Consider the following 19,126-nt stretch of genomic DNA (forward strand, 5'->3'; position numbering starts at 1 on the left):
ATACCGACTGCAGAGGCATAAACTTGATGGTTAATACTGTAGCCACAATAAAGAACATAGCCCATGCAACACAACAGTAAAAACACTGAATGTAAAGGGAAATTGTTTTTCAAAAATATTGCTTCTAACAGTTGCAGTCTGTGTCCACATTCATATCTACACTCCATAAGCCACCTGACGGTTTACGGCGGAGGGTACTTCTAGAACTACTGTGTAGTCCTCCATTCTCTGTTCCATTCGCAAAAAGCACTTGGGAAGAATGATTGTTGGTAGACCTGTGTATTAGTTCTAATTTATCGAATTTTCTATTTTTGGTCATTTCACGAAACACATGTAGAAGGAAGTAATATGTTGTCCAACTGTTCCCGGAAAGCACTCTCTCGGAATTCCTATAGCAAACCTCTCTGTGATGGGCAACGCCTCTCTTGTGGTGTCTGCCACTGGAGTTTATTTATCATCTCTGCTACCCTCCCGTGTCGACTAAGCAATCACGTGACGAAACTAACCGGTCTTCGTTGGATTTTGTCTATCTCTCTTCTTAATCCAACCTGGTTACATTTCCAGACTAATGAGTCACCCTTAAGAATCTGTCGAACAAGCCCCTTGTAAGCCACTTCGTTCGTGGATGAATTACATTTCCTTAAGATTCTTCCTGTGAATTTCAACCTGGCGTCTACTTTTCCTATTACACTCCTGGAAATTGAAATAAGAACACCGTGAATTCATTGTCCCAGAGAGGAGAAACTTTATTGACACATTCCTAGGGTCAGATACATCACATGATCACACTGACAGAACCACAGGCACATAGACACAGGCAACAGAGCATGCACAATGTCGGCACTAGTACAGTGTATATCCACCTTTCGCAGCAATGCAGGCTGCTATTCTCCCATGGAGACGATCGTAGAGATGCTGGATGTAGTCCTGTGGAACGGCTTGCCATGCCATTTCCACCTGGCGCCTCAGTTGGACCAGCGTTCGTGCTGGACGTGCAGACCGCGTGAGACGACACTTCATCCAGTCCCAAACATGCTCAATGGGGGACAGATCCGGAGATCTTGCTGGCCAGCGTAGTTGAATTACACCTTCTAGAGCACGGTGGGTGGCACGGGATACATGCGGACGTGCATTGTCCTGTTGGAACAGCGAGTTCCCTTGCCGGTCTAGGAATGGTAGAACGATGGGTTCGATGACGGTTTGGATGTACCATGCACTATTCAGTGTACCCTCGACGATCACCAGAGGTGTACAGCCAGTGTAGGAGATCAGTCCCCACACCATGATGCTGGGTGTAGACCCTGTGTGCCTCGGTCGTATGCAGTCCTGATTGTGGCGCTCACCTGCACGGCGCCAAACACTCATACCACCATCATTGGCACCAAGGCAGAAGCGACTCTCATCGCTGAAGACGACACGTCTCCCTTCGTCCCTCCATTCACGCCTGTCGCGACACCACTGGAGGCGGGCTGCACGATGTTGGGGCTTGAGCAGAAGATGGCCTAACGGTGTGCGGGACCGTAGCCCAGCTTCATGGAGACGGTTGCGAATGGTCCTCGCCGATACCCCAGGAGCAACAGTGTCCCTAATTTGCTGGGAAGTGGCGGTGCGGTCCCCTACGGCACTGCGTAGGACCCTACGGTCTTGGCGTGCATCCGTGCATCGCTGCGGTCCGGTCCCAGGTCGAGGGGCACGTGCACCTTCCGCCGACCACTGGCGACAACATCGATGTACTGTGGAGACCTCACGCCCCACGTGTTGACCAATTCGGCGGTACGTCCACCCGGCCTCCCGCATGCCCACTATACGCCCTCGCTCAAAGTCCGTCAACTGCACATACGGTTCACGTCCACGCTGTCGCGGCATGCTACCAGTGTTAAAGACTGCGATGGAGCTCCGTATGCCACGGCAAACTGGCTGACACTGACTGCGGCGGTGCACAAATGCTGCGCAGCTAGCGCCATTCGACGGCCAACACCGCGGTTCCTGGTGTGTCCGCTGTGCCGTACGTGTGATCATTGCTTGTACAGCCCTCTCGCAGTGTCCGGAGCAAGTATGGTGGGTCTGACACACCGGTGTCAATGTGTTCTTTTTTCCATTTCCAGGAGTGTATTTTTTTATGTGCTCACTCCGTTTAATGTCACTCCTAATGGTTACTTCTAGATATTTTAAAACAGTTACTGTTTCCAGACATTTGTCACCAGTAGTGTACTCGTACGTTAGTGATTCTCCCTTGCATGCTCAATATGTTACACAGGTTAGGTTCATGTTTCACGGCCAGTTCGTACACCATTCATCGGTCTTCCACAGGCCTGACTACAGCTCTCTACCGCCTTTTGATGTAGCTAGCTTCGTACAGACAACCGAACCTATCTGGAAACACCATCAGGTGGTTTTCGATGTCATCCAATGGTTATTTATATACAGCCTGAACCAGAACTCTACCAGCAACTTTCAGCGATAACTTCTGAGTATTCTGGTACAAGGGAGCCATAGTCCCAGGCGGCTCGTTCTAAAGTTATTGCATTTTGCTTTGCGTTTCGCCTCAATTACCTCTTCATCTGTACTGAACCTAAAATAGTGCCCAACGGCGCCATTGTGTCTCTTCTTCGGAAACAATGAAACGTCCCCTTAGAAAAATTATACATAACTGTGCTTAAACTGACACATATTATTTTTGGCCCAACGCAATCCCTGACTAACATTAACCTATACCTTTCACAAATCACTTACCTTACAAAAATCTTCGTTACTCGAACTACTGCAATACAGCGAGCGCCACTACTGCCAGCTAAATAAAAGATTCAAACTGCGGAAGTCACTAACTAGTGATAGGCACAGTTAGCAAATGAAAGATTTTAATAGAGAACAAACAATGTATTTACTTTAATAGTCTTAATATATGTATCGGTTCATGACATCCAGTCTTACAAATTTCAAAACTCCGCCATCTCTCTCCCCACGTCCACCACTGCTGGCGGCTCACCTCCAACTGCGCAACACTGCGCGCTGTTAGCATCCAGCTGCCGCTGCCAAACACTACAATGGCAAACAACAATGCAAACCAGCCACAGACTGCACACGGCACAGCCGGTGATTTTCATACAGAGCGCTACGTGGCGGCGGCGTTACCAATAAAAAAACCTAAACAGCCTACTTACATAACGCCCACGCTCCCCACAAAAAATTTTACAAATTATTTTGGGCACTGGCCAATAATGGTTTGATAAAATTTTTCATAATTACAATTACAATAACAAAGAAATCAAATGCACACTCTTATTGATACAATGTTGGTGAAAAGCTAAAATTTTCTCACAGTCCATATAGACAGTCCTGATCATTCATCACAGTAAAATAGCAGTGTTTTTTCTCAAAGACTGAGCAATAAAAGAAAATACACACGGAAGTAGTGGATTTCCATGCAGTCTTCAAGAAGTAGTGTTGTCCTTCCAATGGAAAGACAGTGCTGACTCTTGACATGCACACAGGTAATGGTCCACAACAGAGCAAACCCACAGCGGAGTCAGTCAAAGTTTTGAAGAATATTGGTAGGTAGGTCATCACAGAGCAGACCCACTGTAGTCCTAGTAGAGATTATGGTATTGGTGGGCCACCAGAGGTGCAGACTCACTGCAGTCCTTGTAGAAATAATGGTATTGGTGGGTCATCAAAGGGTCAGACCCACTACAGTCCTTGTAGAAATAATGGTATTGGTGGGTCATCAAAGGTGCAGACCCACTGTAGTCCTTGTAGAGACGGCCAGCAGCCAACTGTTGCGACTCTGCAGGTGCACAATCACCATCGAAGAGCCTGGTGGAGAATATAGCAAGTCCATAAACCACCACTTTTCCACCCACAAAAAATTTGTTTGAAATGTCCTTAGAACCAGCAATGCTGTTATCCAGTCCCTTGCTGAATTATTAACACACGTAGTTTGAATCTTTTATTTAGCTGGCAGTAGTGGCGCTCGCTGTATTGCAGTACTTCGAGTAACGAAGATTTTTGCTGAGGTAAGTGATTTGTGGGGATTATTGAAAGTCAGATTGCGTTGGGCTAAAAATAATATGTGTCAGTTTAAGCACAGTTATGTATAATTTTTCTAAGGGGACGTTTCATATGTCGACCCTGAGGATACCTCACTGGAATCTTCTGATTTTTTCCTTGTAGTTTGTGTAATTAGTGTAGCTTTTGTTTATTGCTAGCGCGTAATCATAGAGAGAATTTCCTTTGTAGTTTTAGTCTTTCATTGTTGTACAGTAAAACATTTGTGGCATGCATGTAGAGTTGCACCAAGTATTTCGCAGCTGCGCTTGCAATTAACTAGATATTATTTGCTATGTTAATGTGTTCTCTTATTTTTGCTCTTCAAATTGTGTTTTTCTGTGTTGTCGTGCGAAATATTGTGACAATAATGACGTGTGAAAAACGTAATACTAGGCTCCAAAGTAAACTGAGAAATGACAGTGAAGACGAAAGCAGTGTGTTAGCGCCACCATGTAATGAATTAACTAATGTTCAAAGTAGTAATTTGGTAATAGTGCATAGGGAAATGGAGCGGGCTGCAAATAATGGTGTAGGCAGTGAAACAATTAGTGAACAGGGAAGCATTATCGATCGATCGGTCGGCAACAGCTCGCGTCAGGAATCCGAAATGATAGGACACAATCTTGCAAATACTGTACATTCAGGTTTTGCGTCCTCACCGTTTTCTCAAATAAGTCAAGACACATTTTCCGCATTTCAAAATGTGAATGTTGCCGGTGCAAATGCACTGCCGAAAAGCATAGAGGAACAGATTCCAGACACTAATACATTATTATTGCAATTAATGCAACAAATGGAACAAAATCAGAGACAAACACAGCAAAAGCTTCAAAAGTTAGACACCACACTTGAACAAACACTTGAAGTTTTAACTACTGAGTTACATAACACTGAATCGAAATGTCAAAAAGTCTGTAATGACGTAAAAACACAGATTTGTGAGCATTTTCAACCTATTTTTTCGAGGCATGAAAATGCATTACAGATTCACGAAGCAGCCATAAAAGAACTGCAAACTACTGTTCATGAAAATCATAAGACCTTGCAAGCTAAAATTGACTCAGTTGCATCCACCGATTCGGTTACGCAACTTGCAAGAACTCAGGAAAACGTAAAGGACGCAGTAGATTCGATTTCAACACAAATGGACACTCTGAAACTTGGTTCAGAAAAACACACTGAGGAAATGCGTTCACTATCGGAGAAAGTAGCCGAACTTTCGGATCAGTTCACTAATTTATCTGCAAAGGTAGATGATGATCTGAATGACACAAGACCTGTAGCCATCACTGACACAGAAGAGTATGAACAAATTAATAAATTCAAAGAAAATCAGAATCAAATTAATACGCAATATAAAAGAGAAATCCGGGAAGTACAAGATCAGCTGACACAGGTAATACAACAATTACGTATTTCAGAGGACACTCGCGCTCCAACACAGGAAGACGAACTTAGAAATACGGAAAAGCCACAAAATAATAACAGGGCATTTCGGAAATCATGAAAGAAATTGGCAAGGTGCACCGAATTTTGAGATGGAACCGCCGACACGACGTCACAATGACCGATATGCTACCCGCCGACACGATGATTTTGACTGTAAGGTGTTCATTACTGCACGTAAATTCAAAACATTTAAGAATTCTGGCAACGACATTCATCCACAAGCGTGGCTCCATCAATTCTCTCATTGTTTTCCTCCCAACTGGTCATTAGAGCACAGATTATAATTTATGTGTGGCTACTTGGACAATGAACCATCTGTCAGAATGCGATCGGTCATTCACGATTGTCACAGTGAAGGAGAATTTTATCATGCCTTTCTCTCAACATATTGGTCTGAAGCTACACAAGACCGAGTAAAACATAGCATCATGATGATGAAACAGTTTGAACAATCCGAATTTTCCAGTCTTGTGAAATATTTTGAAGACATGTTATATAAGAATCAATATCTTTCAAAGCCATACAGCCCTTCAGAACTCATCAGCATTTGCTTAAATTAAATTGCCGGAACATTTAAGGAATATTATTTTGGCAGGACGTTGCAAAGACGACATTGAAGCTTTTCAGGGACTCTTACAAGAATTAGAAACTGACACTGACAATCGCAGAACGCGAAAACAGGAACACAACAATTACATCCGTCGCAATTCCGCGATGAAAGAAATAATAACTGGACACGACAAGGCTATTCTCACAACACAAATCGTGACCAAAACAGACACCACCCGTATGACAACCGATGGCAGAGTAGTAATAATTACAGGAAAAGATCACCTCTCCGCGGTAGTGACTATCACAGAGACAATCAGAGAAACAGACAATATGGCAACCAGAACTATTATTATCACGGGAGACAAAATAATTTCAGACGCAAGGGTCCACCGCGCAGTGATAATTGAGGGAGAAATTCTCCACCACTTAACCGACAAGAAAGAAACTACAGGAACTACCGACATGACGAAAGACGATATAATCATAACGACAGACCGGAATTTCATCAGAACTGGTGGGATTCAAACAGAGCTGGGCCCTCTCGGCAAGGTGAATTTGTAGAAGTTAGGTCTCCTAATCCCAATAACGACGCGCGCCAACAAAGAAACAGACAATGACTCGCACCGCAGGCAGCCGCGTGCGCCGGCTGGCTCAGAGAAAAATAACGAAAGCTTACCTTGAGCAAAATTCCAGTGTTCCTTACCGACGTAACCACATGATAATTGCTTTTCAGTTGACAGTCTGCGTAAAGGTTTACACCACATTTTGTATGTAAAACCGTTTATTAACAGATAATCTGCTTTTTAACTTTGTCTTTGACATAAAACATTTCACTCCACATTTCTAGTATGCTTTGTCACACTGAGAAACTGTTAACATGCAACAATGTTTGAAGTTAAATATCCAGTCTAGAACCAAGAGAACATTTTTAAACAGAAATTACGAATGCATTGTTATAGTGAACAGACGACACAGTGTTGTTATTAGTACATTCTTGCTTGTTAGTTGCACGATTACGTAACGACTATAAGGCTTACATACTTTGAACATATACTGTTAACGAGATTTTAATGCAACATTTTGGTTTAGTTGAAAAGACATTTTTTATTTGAAGTACTTTCTGTGACATTAAAGATGACTTAGCATTTGGTTTCTTTGATAGCTACACGATTATATCACGACGCTACTAATGTGTGACACAATTTACATTGTGCTTTTGCGGTGTATCTGTTTTATATCTGCAAAGTTTTTCTGAATTCTTCTGGAAAGGAAAACATCTTTTAGTAGTAGCTTTGTGGTATAGCTACAACGAGACAGCCTTTTCTGTAGCACAACAATAGGTTACAGTACAGTACTTACTTCATCACGGCAATAAGCGTAGTAACTACGATATCTATACGCAAAGCATTTCACTTTTGATTATTATGAGGTAAGTACATTGACTTCTGCAGAACTTAGCTTTCGGAGGACGATAACTACGACACTTCCACAGAATTATCTTACAGCAAGACGCACATTTAGCGCTACAGGACACACATTTGAGTGATTAATTTTGTACTTGAACCATTTATTTTACAAGATTTTTGAATTACAGTGGTACAAAGGTTTTCCGTGATACATTTCATTCCATTGCTGTAATCTGTAACACCTGAGGGTATAATTACATTAATCCTCAGGGGGTACATGCCTACTTTGTGACCATGTATCTGGCAAGCACAAGGAGCCCTAGCTAATATGGTATTTGCTTATACAACTTTACACATCGGTACCATATTTCTCTAACACATAAATTACACAGCTATCTAATCATTTAACTGAGAGAAACAAACATTTATTATACTACATCAGTGACAGATGTTTACGTAATTACACAGTTGGATAACTTCACACTTACGAAATTGTATTTTGTCTGTACTTTGTGAACTGTTCATAATTTTTCGGAACCATTGTGATACTATGAGAGCTTTGAATGACATATTTGGTATGAGATCATGATTTTTAAAGTACGTTTGAGGTAGATGACACTTTTGACATGAGCAGAGAATTTTTTGTAGGTTTTGAAATTATTGCAGAACGCTATGATGTTTTTGAGATTTGACTGAGGTGTTATGATGTTATTATTACGACGACGATGTGAATTATGCTGCTGAGGTATGTTTAAGCTGATGGTATATGAGGAATTTGATTATGCTACTTATTTGTTATGATGAAATACTGAAGAAGTGTCAACGAATATGTATATGTGTAATAAGGTAAGGAATAATGAGTAGTGGTTAGGGACTCTGGTTTGTGAAAAAGGTGGTTGGAAACCAATAATCGTACTTTAAGAGATGAAACGTGTGTATATGCGTGAATGTATCACTATGCTGGCAAAAATTTTTTGGACACTATTATATTTGAAGGATTTTGTTTCTGCAGATTTGTAACGCAAATTCTTGACCTGTGATGTTTTTTTTATATAAGACTGCCACTGTAGCGGAAACTGGTGTCGTAAATATTTCGATAACACAGTTAAGTGACCACCTGCACGTAATGCGTCGTGGGCACCCAGCTGCGCGACAACCACCTGACAAAAGAAAGTCATTAGTGTGTGCCTGTCAGAGGCACAGGTGGAGAGAAAATAAAAGAGGCCATTATCCTCGCTATTGACATTCCTTTGTAGAAAGCATCGTAAATATGACACCCTCAAACTTGAAAACATGATTACACTGTAGAGTTCTTAATTTATGATATTTACTGAAATTAAATGATGAGAAACGTTTCCTGTCTATTGTCTTGCTAGTTGAAAGATTGTTTACTGCACTATGAAACGCCATATGGCTAGCGAATGACGTTTCACGCCTTGCTTTGCCTATTTTGTTTAATATCTAGTTTCTAGCTGCACTGCAGCATTGGTGAAAATAAAAGTTTATAGATGTACTAATATAAATATTTTCTGTCTACAGATCCAGAAAACAATAATTTTGTGATATACTTCCAAAAAAAATGAGGGAGCACAAAAAGACATTTCCCTTCACAGGAACTGCATACATAAGTTTCTTTTCAAGTACTTGGTAATTTATTCCATAGAATAAGTTTTTGTGGTGCACCACTTTAATTATATAGACATTAAGATATGAATAAACATTTCCCTAATCTGCATTGTTGTTTTTTACTGTAATATTTTTTCTGCTTGAGCTTTGTCATGTTTAGATATAAGTTGTTGCATTTGCTGCTGTTTGCTTTGCCAATTTCCATTTTTTTGTCATTGCTGTTAGTGTTAATTTGTGTTGTGCTGCTGCATTGCCTCGTCCCTTAGTTTATCATCTGATCTCAGTAGATTTAAGTTAGCTTAGGAGAGGGGTAGCCTATATAAAAGAATGAGTTGCGATGAATTGGAAGAAATGCACTGAGGGGTTATACAAAAAATGTACAGAAAGCAGGTATAGGTAGCATTTTCTTGGAAATAAATGATGAGGCAAGATACTGGAAAATACAGTAAATAATGAGGTAAGAAATATGTGAACATATAAATACCAAAAGCATGCTTTGATAGGATTTTTTTGGTGGAAACAAATGTTGAAATAAGACGAAAGATCTATGGAATGAAGTTTTGGGTTAGACTGCAGTACCAAATGTTACCCTGAAAACAAACCCTGTTCTTTCCTTTTGTGTTATCCCACTATGTGTTAGTGTACCCTTGTGTATTTATTTTCTTCCTGTCTCTGCGTACTGTTTCATAGAATTTTTTCTCTTCTAATACTAAGCTACATTCACTATGATGAGGAATAATGTTATCCTCAAATATAATTTGCATTAATAACATGTTATTTACTTCGTAAAGATGTTTACACATTATTTATTCTGTTTATTTTTTCTAATGCTCATGTGTGAAGCTGATGTTTTAAAAGTAATTCTGGTCTTTTATGTATGTACTTATGTCGTAATTTTTGTAACACTGATGTATTTGTTATTTCGATTCTTTTGTAAAGCCTGTATTACTGCAAGTGTTATCTGTACTATTATGTTCTTTAATGATATATTTTGTACGTTTGTTACTGTATTGTCATGTTATAAAATTGTTATTGACACCAGTTCATCAAATTAAGTAACTTGTAAGTTATATTTCACTGCACACATTTCTGTTGGTCGTAGTATATGGACAATATGTGAGAAGTAGGGACTGATAGTGTTTGCAAGTGTGTTGATAATTCAGCAAGGGACTGGTTAACAGCACTGCTGGTTCTAAGGACAATAATAAAAACCTGGTGAGTGAAAAAGTGGTGGTTTATGGACTTGCTACATTGTCCGCAAGACTCTTCGATGGTGATTGTGCACCTGCACAGTCGCAACAGATGGTTTCTGGCCGTCTCTACAAGGACTGCAGTGGGCCTGAATCTTTGATGATCATCCAATACCATTATTTCTACAAGGAATGCAGTGGGTCTGCACCTCAGGTGGCCCACCAATAACAGAATCTCTACCAGGACTACAATGGGTCTGGTCTGTGATGACCAACCTACCAATATTCTTCAAAACTTCGATTGACTCTGCTGTGGGTTTGCTCTGTTGTGGCCCATTACCTGTCAGCATGTCAAGAGTCAGCACTGTCTTTCCGTTGGAAGGACAACACTACTTCTTCAAGACTGGATGGAAATCCACTACTTCCGTGTGCATTTCCTTTTATTGCTCAGACTTTGAAAAAAAAACTCTGCTATTTTACTGTGATGAACGATCAGGACTCTCTTTATGGACTGTGAGAAAATTTTAGCTTTTAACCAACATTGTATCGATAAGTGTGTGCATTTCATTTCTTTGTTATTGTAATTATGAAAAATGTTTTCAAATCTGTACAGTCCACTGCCCAAAACATTTTGTAAAATTTTTTGTGGGGAGCATGGGGGCTATGTGAGTAGGCTGTTTAGGTTTTTTTATTGGTAACGCCGCCGCCACGTAGCGCTCTGTATGAAGATCACTGGCTGTGCTGTGTGCAGTCTGTGGCTGGTTGGCATTGTTTTAATACTCGCCATTGTAGTGTTGGGCAGTTGGCTGTTAGCGGCGCGTAGCGTTGCTCAGTTGGAGGTGAGCCGCCAGCAGTGGTGGACGTGGGGAGAGAGATGGCGGAGTTTTGAAATTTGTAAGACTGGATGTCATAAACTGCTATATATATTATGACTATTGAGGTAAATGAATTGTTTGTTCTCTATCAAAGTCTTTCATTTGCTAACTATGCCTATCAGTAGTTAGTGCCTTCAGTAGTTTGAATCTTTTATTTAGTTGGCAGTAGTGGCGCTCGCTGTATTGCAGTATCTTGAGTAACGAAGATTTTTGTGAGTTAAGCGATTTGTGAAGGTATAGGTTAATGTTAGTCAGGGCCATTCTTTTGTAGGGATTTTTGAAAGTCAGATTGTGTTGCACTAAAAATATTGTGTGTCAGTTTAACCACAGTCTTGTATAATTTTTATAAGGGGACGTTTCAACAACTCAGTTCCATTCACTCGTGGTACTTTTTGCTGAAAATAGCAATTCCCACTTTACTCGTTTATCTCACGCTCGCATTCCTAATGGGACGGCGCCTACTCGCCATCACCGATTTCATTCCGATTTGTGTTATATGTGCGAGCTCCAGATGGTCAAACATTCAGAGAAAATTGCATTTCTGGAGCGGATCGGGTGGGGCACATGCAATTTTTGTTAGGATGGCTTCCAGTCAGCGGTTGGCGCAGCGGTAACAGTATAGAACTTTTACGTTGCTTACACTGTCAATAAACCGAAATAAGGCTCAGTGCATCCTATTTAACAAATTTTTCATAAAAGGCATGAATAGGAAGGCACCGGAACGTTGTCATTACTTCATCAAAATCTTGAAAACACGTGGGGGCGGCAAAAGAAAAATCTGCTATCAGACGACGATATTTTTCAAGACACCGCCGCTTGAGAGTTCGATCCGCCGGATGCGATACAGAAGAACGGCTGTGTTAGCCAAAGGGTACACAGCTAGTCGCAGTACTCGTGCTCGCCACTAGGCAGCAGCATAGTAGTGCAGTCGTGCCAGTCCACAGCTCTCAGCCGCGCTCAGTGGTCAGCCAGCGCCGATGTTAGTCACCGTCTGCTGCTCAGTCGCTGCTCCCATCAAGTCTTTGTAGCTCCGTTCCAAGCTAGTTTTCAAATTCATCGGATTCGACGTCAAGATTACGAGAGATTAATTCGTCACTGCAAGATTTGTGACTTGTAAATTATGTCATTTTACAGACTCTTAGTCTAGTCGCGTCTTCTATTATTGTCAACCAACTGATCATGGACTACAGCAAAGTTAAGTAATAAATACTTTCTTATTTTGTACTCCTGTTGCCGGCCGGTGTGGCCGAGCGGTTCTAGGCGCTTCAGTCTGGAACCGTGAGACCGGTAGAGTCGCAGCTTCGCATCCTGCCTCGGGCATGGATGTGTGTGCTGTCCTTAGGTTAGGTTAGGTTTGAGTAGTTCTAAATTCTAGGGTACTGATGACCTCAGATGATACGTCCCATAGGGCTCAGAGCCATTTGATTTTGATTTGTACTCCTGCTAATTAATTGTGTTTTCCTGTTGTAGCTACCAAGCAGTCTTGATATAGTAGAACCCACGTTTCCACCTCCTTGGCTATCTCATATTTGCCACCTCGTGTTGATGGATTTGGTTATGGTGGGAGAGCGAGAGCCAACACTTACCGATAGAGAAAAAGAAATCACGCAATGAGAAAACTGCATCTATATACATTCAGTTGTGCATCGACAACTATCCCCGCCAATACTTGGCGAAATGATGCGCTACGCATGATTTGTTGCCAAACTGCGTGATGACAGAGAATCTTTTATGAATGTAAACAAAATTTATTATTCTGTAGGAATTATAAACAACCATGTAATTGTAAAACTGTCGCATTTATAAGGTGTGTGAGATAACACGAAACTTATTGCTTCCCCTGTATTTACGATGAATATCACCCCAGCTCGTGTAAATCATCATCTGTAAAACAACAAAAGTACATAAATTTATATCGGAAGTAGTTGTGTACGTCTTAATTAAATCCCTTCTTGGAAATTTGTTTTCAATCCCTAATATTCCTTTGACTTTCGTTTCATGCCACTTATGAAAATCTTAATAAATACATTATGTTGAAAATTAGTTCGTTTCATTTGCAGCCCAAGCAGCATGAAAACTGAAAATAAAAAAGTTCTATACCGTTTCCACTGAGCCAACGGCTCTCTGGAAACCATATTAACTTAAATCGCTCATGCCCCACCCGCCAGCACTAAAAATGCTATTATTTCTAAACCATCTGAAGCTTTAACTCCTGCTACATTTATTTCTGGCCGAGCCCTGCATATACCATAAATTTGGGCTGAACGTGTAATCGAAGTCCCCTTGTCAGCACTGCTCGGTCCTGTGTCATGGTTTTCCGGCAGTGTTGGTTGTGCGTTACCAGTTTGGATAGGTTTACTGATGAAGGGCTGATAGACATACACCTCGTGTATGGTTTCTGTTGTGTTTGGCAGGAGAGCCAACACCGTGTTACTACAGGAGGCCGAAAGGCACGCATTTTACCTCATGCAGGCTGGCGTGAGGTCTGGAACAGGACAAGGAAATTAGACTTCAGAAAAAAAGACGTAGCTCGTGGAAAATTTAACTTTAATCCATTAATGATTAACGTCGGTCCTGACGGTACATGATTCAATATCAATAATAACTGATAATGGCGCCTTGCTAGGTCGTAGCAAATAACGCAGCTGAAGGCTATGCTAACTATCGTCTCGGCAAATGGAAGCGTATTTCGTCAATGAACCATCGCTAGCAAAGTCGGCTGTACAACTGGGCTGAGTGCTAGGAAGTCCCTCTAGACCTGCCGTGTGGCGGCGCTCGGTCTGCAATCATTGATAGTGGCGACACGCGGGTCCGATGTATACTAACGGACCGCGGCCGATTTAAAGGCTACCACCTAGCAAGTGTGGTGTCTGGCGGTGACACCACAGTTTCACCTAATGCAATGGAAGAGTGCCGTAACGATGCTACGCTGAGCCGTTCCATCATCACACAACTTTTACGTCTGAGGATTGTTGCATTACTCTTTATTTTGCATTTTACGTTTTGGTAATTGTATATTACAGAATTTTTCACTTCTGTGAAGGTATTTCCACAGAAGCATAGGTAACTGAATAAAAAAACTGCAAGAAGCATTATTACATCATTGCTCTGTAAGGAGCCGCCGTGGACATTGTGTGTTCCTTATATTAAAATGTTCTGAAGGTAACAATGAACGATCTTTGACAGTTTGTCGGTGGAGCTCCGGTTCATCCTGTATACTATAAACAGTGATGACATATCACACGTCCTTTTGGTACTTCTAAAATTACCTTTACATCTGTCGATTTTGTTCCGTTAAGTGCGACGTGTTAAGCTCCATCTGCAAGGAAGTCTCGAATCCAGTGCAAAATCTGGTCCGTTACTCTGTACGTTAATATTTATTTTTTCAATAAACGACGATGAGGGAATGTATCAAATGCTTTCCCGAAGTCAAGGAACACTTCATGAACTTGAGCGCCGACATCTACAGCGCTACGGATCAAATTGAGGAACGAACCGAGTTGAGTTTCGCAAAATCTCTGTTTGCAAAAAAAATGGTTCAAATGGCTCTGAGCACTATGGGACTTAACTGCTGAGGTCATCAGTCCCCTAGAACTTAGAACTACTTAAACTTAACTAACCTAAGGACATCACACACATCCATGCCCGAGGCAGGAATCGAACCTGCGACCGTAGCAGTCGCGCGGTTCCGGACTGAGCGCCTAGAACCGCTAGACCATCGCGGCCGGCCTCTGTTTGCAGGATCCATGTTGATTTTTACATAGAATATTTTCGTTCTCCAAAAATGTCATAGTACGTCACCATAAAACATGGTCCATAATTGTACAACGGACTGACGTCAGCCACATAGCCCTATAATTATCGAAACCCTAATGTAAATGAAAGAGTGATACACAAAATTGCCAATGATTCATTGTACCCTGACTCTCTAATGAGCAACTTCGTCACAGTATTTGTATACTAAACTATCTGGGTTAGCCGGCTTCGCTCAGGAATAAAAGGATAAAGAGGTAAAATTTTTTATTGAAAACATATTTTAACTATTTACAATACTCGTTAGAGTATAAAAGGTGAAAATTATTGAAAATATATTCTAACTATCTACAATACTTATTTAAAAAAAACATTTTTCATTTTTTTGTCCGGTAGCGTTCTCGCTTACCACGCTCGGGTTCCCGGGTTCGATTCCCGGCTGGGTCAGGGATTTTCTCTGCCTCGTGATGGCTGGGTGTTGTGTGATGTCCTTAGGTTAGATAGGTTTAAGTAGTTCTAAGTTCTAGGTGACTATTGACCTAAGATGTTAAGTCCCATAGTGCTGAGAGCCATTTGAACCATTTTGTTGTCCGTGGTATATATATAAAAAATTTTCGAATTTCCTATTCGGGAGCATCCTGTTAACACCACCTGAAGTGGTACTGTGACCAGGGAGTGTAAACTACTAATGAATGGCGCCACTTGCGTTCAGTGATGGATCGTGCTTATGAACTACCTTGAATGACCGTTGTAGTTTGTTAAGGGGGCGACATGGTAGAGATCCCATTCTTCTGTTGTTTTAGAGGATCACTGCGGTGTTATTCCTGGCGTCATGATGTGAAGAGCCAATGGGTGTGACTTTTCTAGTTGACCATGAGAAAAGACGGTGTCCATGAGATTGATGCCGCAATATTTTAAAGCTTGTCCTTGCGTTTTGTTAATTATATTCAGTCACTGTATCACTTTGACTACTCATACTTCACTGTTTGGTTTTATTCACTCACTGCACTACTTTTTCGCTATTATTGATTCTTCAGTTCTTCGGTTTCTCTGCTTCTCACGGTGCTCATTCTCATTCATTGGGAAATTAAACGTGCTTCGCGCTCTTCGTCTGTTTCGCTTTTCGCGGTTCTTTTTCTTTTCGCCGTTTTGCTTCAGAACTGGCAAGATCTCCTCCCTTTTTTACGTTTGGGCATTCTCTAAAATATAAATCAAATCAACCTTTCATTAAAAACACACTAAGAACACTTGACATACTTTTCACACTTCACTTTCGATTGATATTCAGTCACTGTATCACTCTGTCCACTCACACTTCACTGTTCGCTTTTATTCACTCATTGAACTACTTCTTCGGTTCTTACCTTCGTCACTGATAAGAAACTGACCTTCGAACCCTCGACGGGTCTTGCTTTATGTGCCCTTACCAATGGGTAGATCACATAACTAATGAGGAGGTATTGAATAGGATTGGGGAGAAGAGAAGTTTGTAGCACAACTTGACCAGAAGAAGGGATCGGTTGGTAGGACATGTTCTGAGGCATCAAGGGATCACCAATTTAGTATTGGAGGGCAGCGTGGAGGGTAAAAATCGTAGAGGGAGACTAAGAGATGAATACACTAAGCAGATTCAGAAGGATGTAGGTTGCAGTAGGTACTGGGAGATGAAGCATCTTGCACAGGATAGAGTAGCATGGAGAGCTGCATCAAACCAGTCTCAGGACTGAAGACCACAACAACAACAACAACACCAATGGGTACCCACACAAGTGGCGAATTCCACAACATACCAAAAAGGCTTCGAATGGTCCACCACTATGTTCCAAAACATTCCACAACATTCTAGAGTTTTCTGGAATGCTCCACAACGATCTAGGATGTTCCAGGATGTTCCCGACCATTCTGGAATCTTCCCGAATGTTCCAAACTATTCCCGACCATTCCAGAACATCCCGGATCATTGTGGAACATTCTAGAATATTCTAAAATGTTGTGGAATAATTAAGAATGTTCTGAGATGTTCTCGAATATTCTCGAATGTTCTAGAGTTCAGAAATTTCTAGAGGGTGGAACTTCCCAGCCCTTATATCTTCAAAGGAATTTCCTTCGGGTAAAAATGGGAACCTTCTTCATGGGTTGGAACATAGAGGGCTACCACACCATATGACTCCCTTTATCGTACCGGGACTGGTTTCTGAGTTTTATCGGCACGCACATTGCACAATTACTTTTATAATATAAATAACAATTATATTTAACTTGAATACACACAAGGAATTGTTGGGTGCGTGTGTGTGAATTTTTGATGACGGAGGTACAGTACGCGTAGGTTAATCTTCAAAAATACGATCTCATCACGTTAGAATCTAAATTCCAAGTTACCACATTTTTATTTCCCGATTGTATCGAGAAGATAAAAGGATGACTGCAGGGAAAGAGGGACACAACAATAACCACATAGAAATAGCGTTCAGAAATCATGTAATCTCTTATAGCACTCGAAAATGAGAATAAATATTCGAAACGCGCTGTGCCGCGTAGAGAACCACTTAGGCTTCCAATAATATCTAGTATAATGGCTGAAATTAAATGTAAATATTTAGATATACATTAGATAAAACAAACATATGTCTAGCGACTTACAGGAGCAAAAATCTACAGTAGTGTTTCAACATTTCTTCTAATACTCTCAATTCGTTATCGCCGGTATATATTATTAGTTCTAATCATTTGATAAAAATATGATAGTACATTTTGTTTGATCTCATCAGAACGAAATGCAGCTGATATAATGCACCCACTGTAAACTTGTATCACACAGTCTCCACAGCAATCTTCCCTCTGCGGGCGCTAGTCAAAAGACTACTACGCACATAGCTTCATCTCATCAGAACGAAATGCAGCTGATAGAATGCACCCACTGTAAACTTGTATTACACAGTCTCCACAGCAATCTTCCCTCTGCGGGCGCTAGTCAAAAGACTACTACGTACATAGCTTCTTTAAGAGATAACGACAATACCTCTTATTTTTCCAATTTCGAGAGGCAATCGTGCGCTCTGAAGACGTCCTCCGCTGCACACACATCTATCGATCCAATTACCGGCGCTTTTTCTTCACTTCTCGCTCTTCGCTACCCTCTGCAGACGTCTGCCTATCTATAAGAATCTCTGGTGGTACAGAGTAATTACTTTAGTAATCTAATTTATCGAAGAAAGTAATATTACCGCTAGAGACTCCGTCAAATTTAGCATAATTAGAGACGAATTAGGAATTTAGATTGGACAGAACATGGGAGAAATGCGACCGTCACCTTGTTTAACGCTCTGAGCCACAAATTTTATATTTTCTGTGGTTCGTAGAAAGAATGTATTATATTTCTGGAAGAAATCATCACATACCTTAAGAAATATTCAATTCATTCAAAATTTATTGTAGAAGCAATGCATGTGGATTGCATAAAATTATCGTATTTGCACATCTACAGCTGAAGTGGTTATGAGGTACCACGAAGTGGTGAAATACTCGTGTTAGTACGTGGTGTAGCCAGCCAGGTCTTGATTCTGGTAGGCAGACATTCATTCCATACCCGATCATCGATCTATTCACATAGTTCTGGTAAAAGTTGTGGGTTGAAGAATCATATGAGTTACATCGTTCCCCCTTCCACCACTTACACACACACACGCACACTTGTTCGACTAGAGACAGGTCCACCTATCATGCTGCACATGTTGCAATGCACGTTGAGTATCACGGGTGTTATTCTGTTGGAATAGCACATCAGCGTCTTGTTGCAGAAGCGGCAAAAGAACTGATCGAACAGCATCGCGTACACACCGAGCTCCCTCCATTGGTATCAAAAGAGAACAACACATGCAAGTTGCATTGTAGCTATAAGGTAGGTCGAACTGGAAAGGTACCTACCAATTTCTAGTAGCGGTCAGACAGTGAAGCCCCTTCTAGACCCTCTTAACCTTAGTATTGCGTATCACACCTCTGACTTAAGGGCTGGACCTCTGTTTTGCAACTGGACGCCGCGAAACCGTCACTGTCGGCACAAATGAAGTTATACTAACCGACGGTTACTCGACTAAAAGCAGGGGAAAAAACCCCAGAAGAGGGAATAAATCTCGATGTGGGAAACAATTTATGGGCCAAACAGAGGATCCGAACGGAGTAGAAACGAACACGGAGAAAAGAACAAAACACGATCAGCGCGAGCGAC

This window comes from Schistocerca gregaria, chromosome X, assembly GCF_023897955.1.
Source record: "Schistocerca gregaria isolate iqSchGreg1 chromosome X, iqSchGreg1.2, whole genome shotgun sequence".
Classification (NCBI taxonomy): domain Eukaryota; kingdom Metazoa; phylum Arthropoda; class Insecta; order Orthoptera; family Acrididae; genus Schistocerca; species Schistocerca gregaria.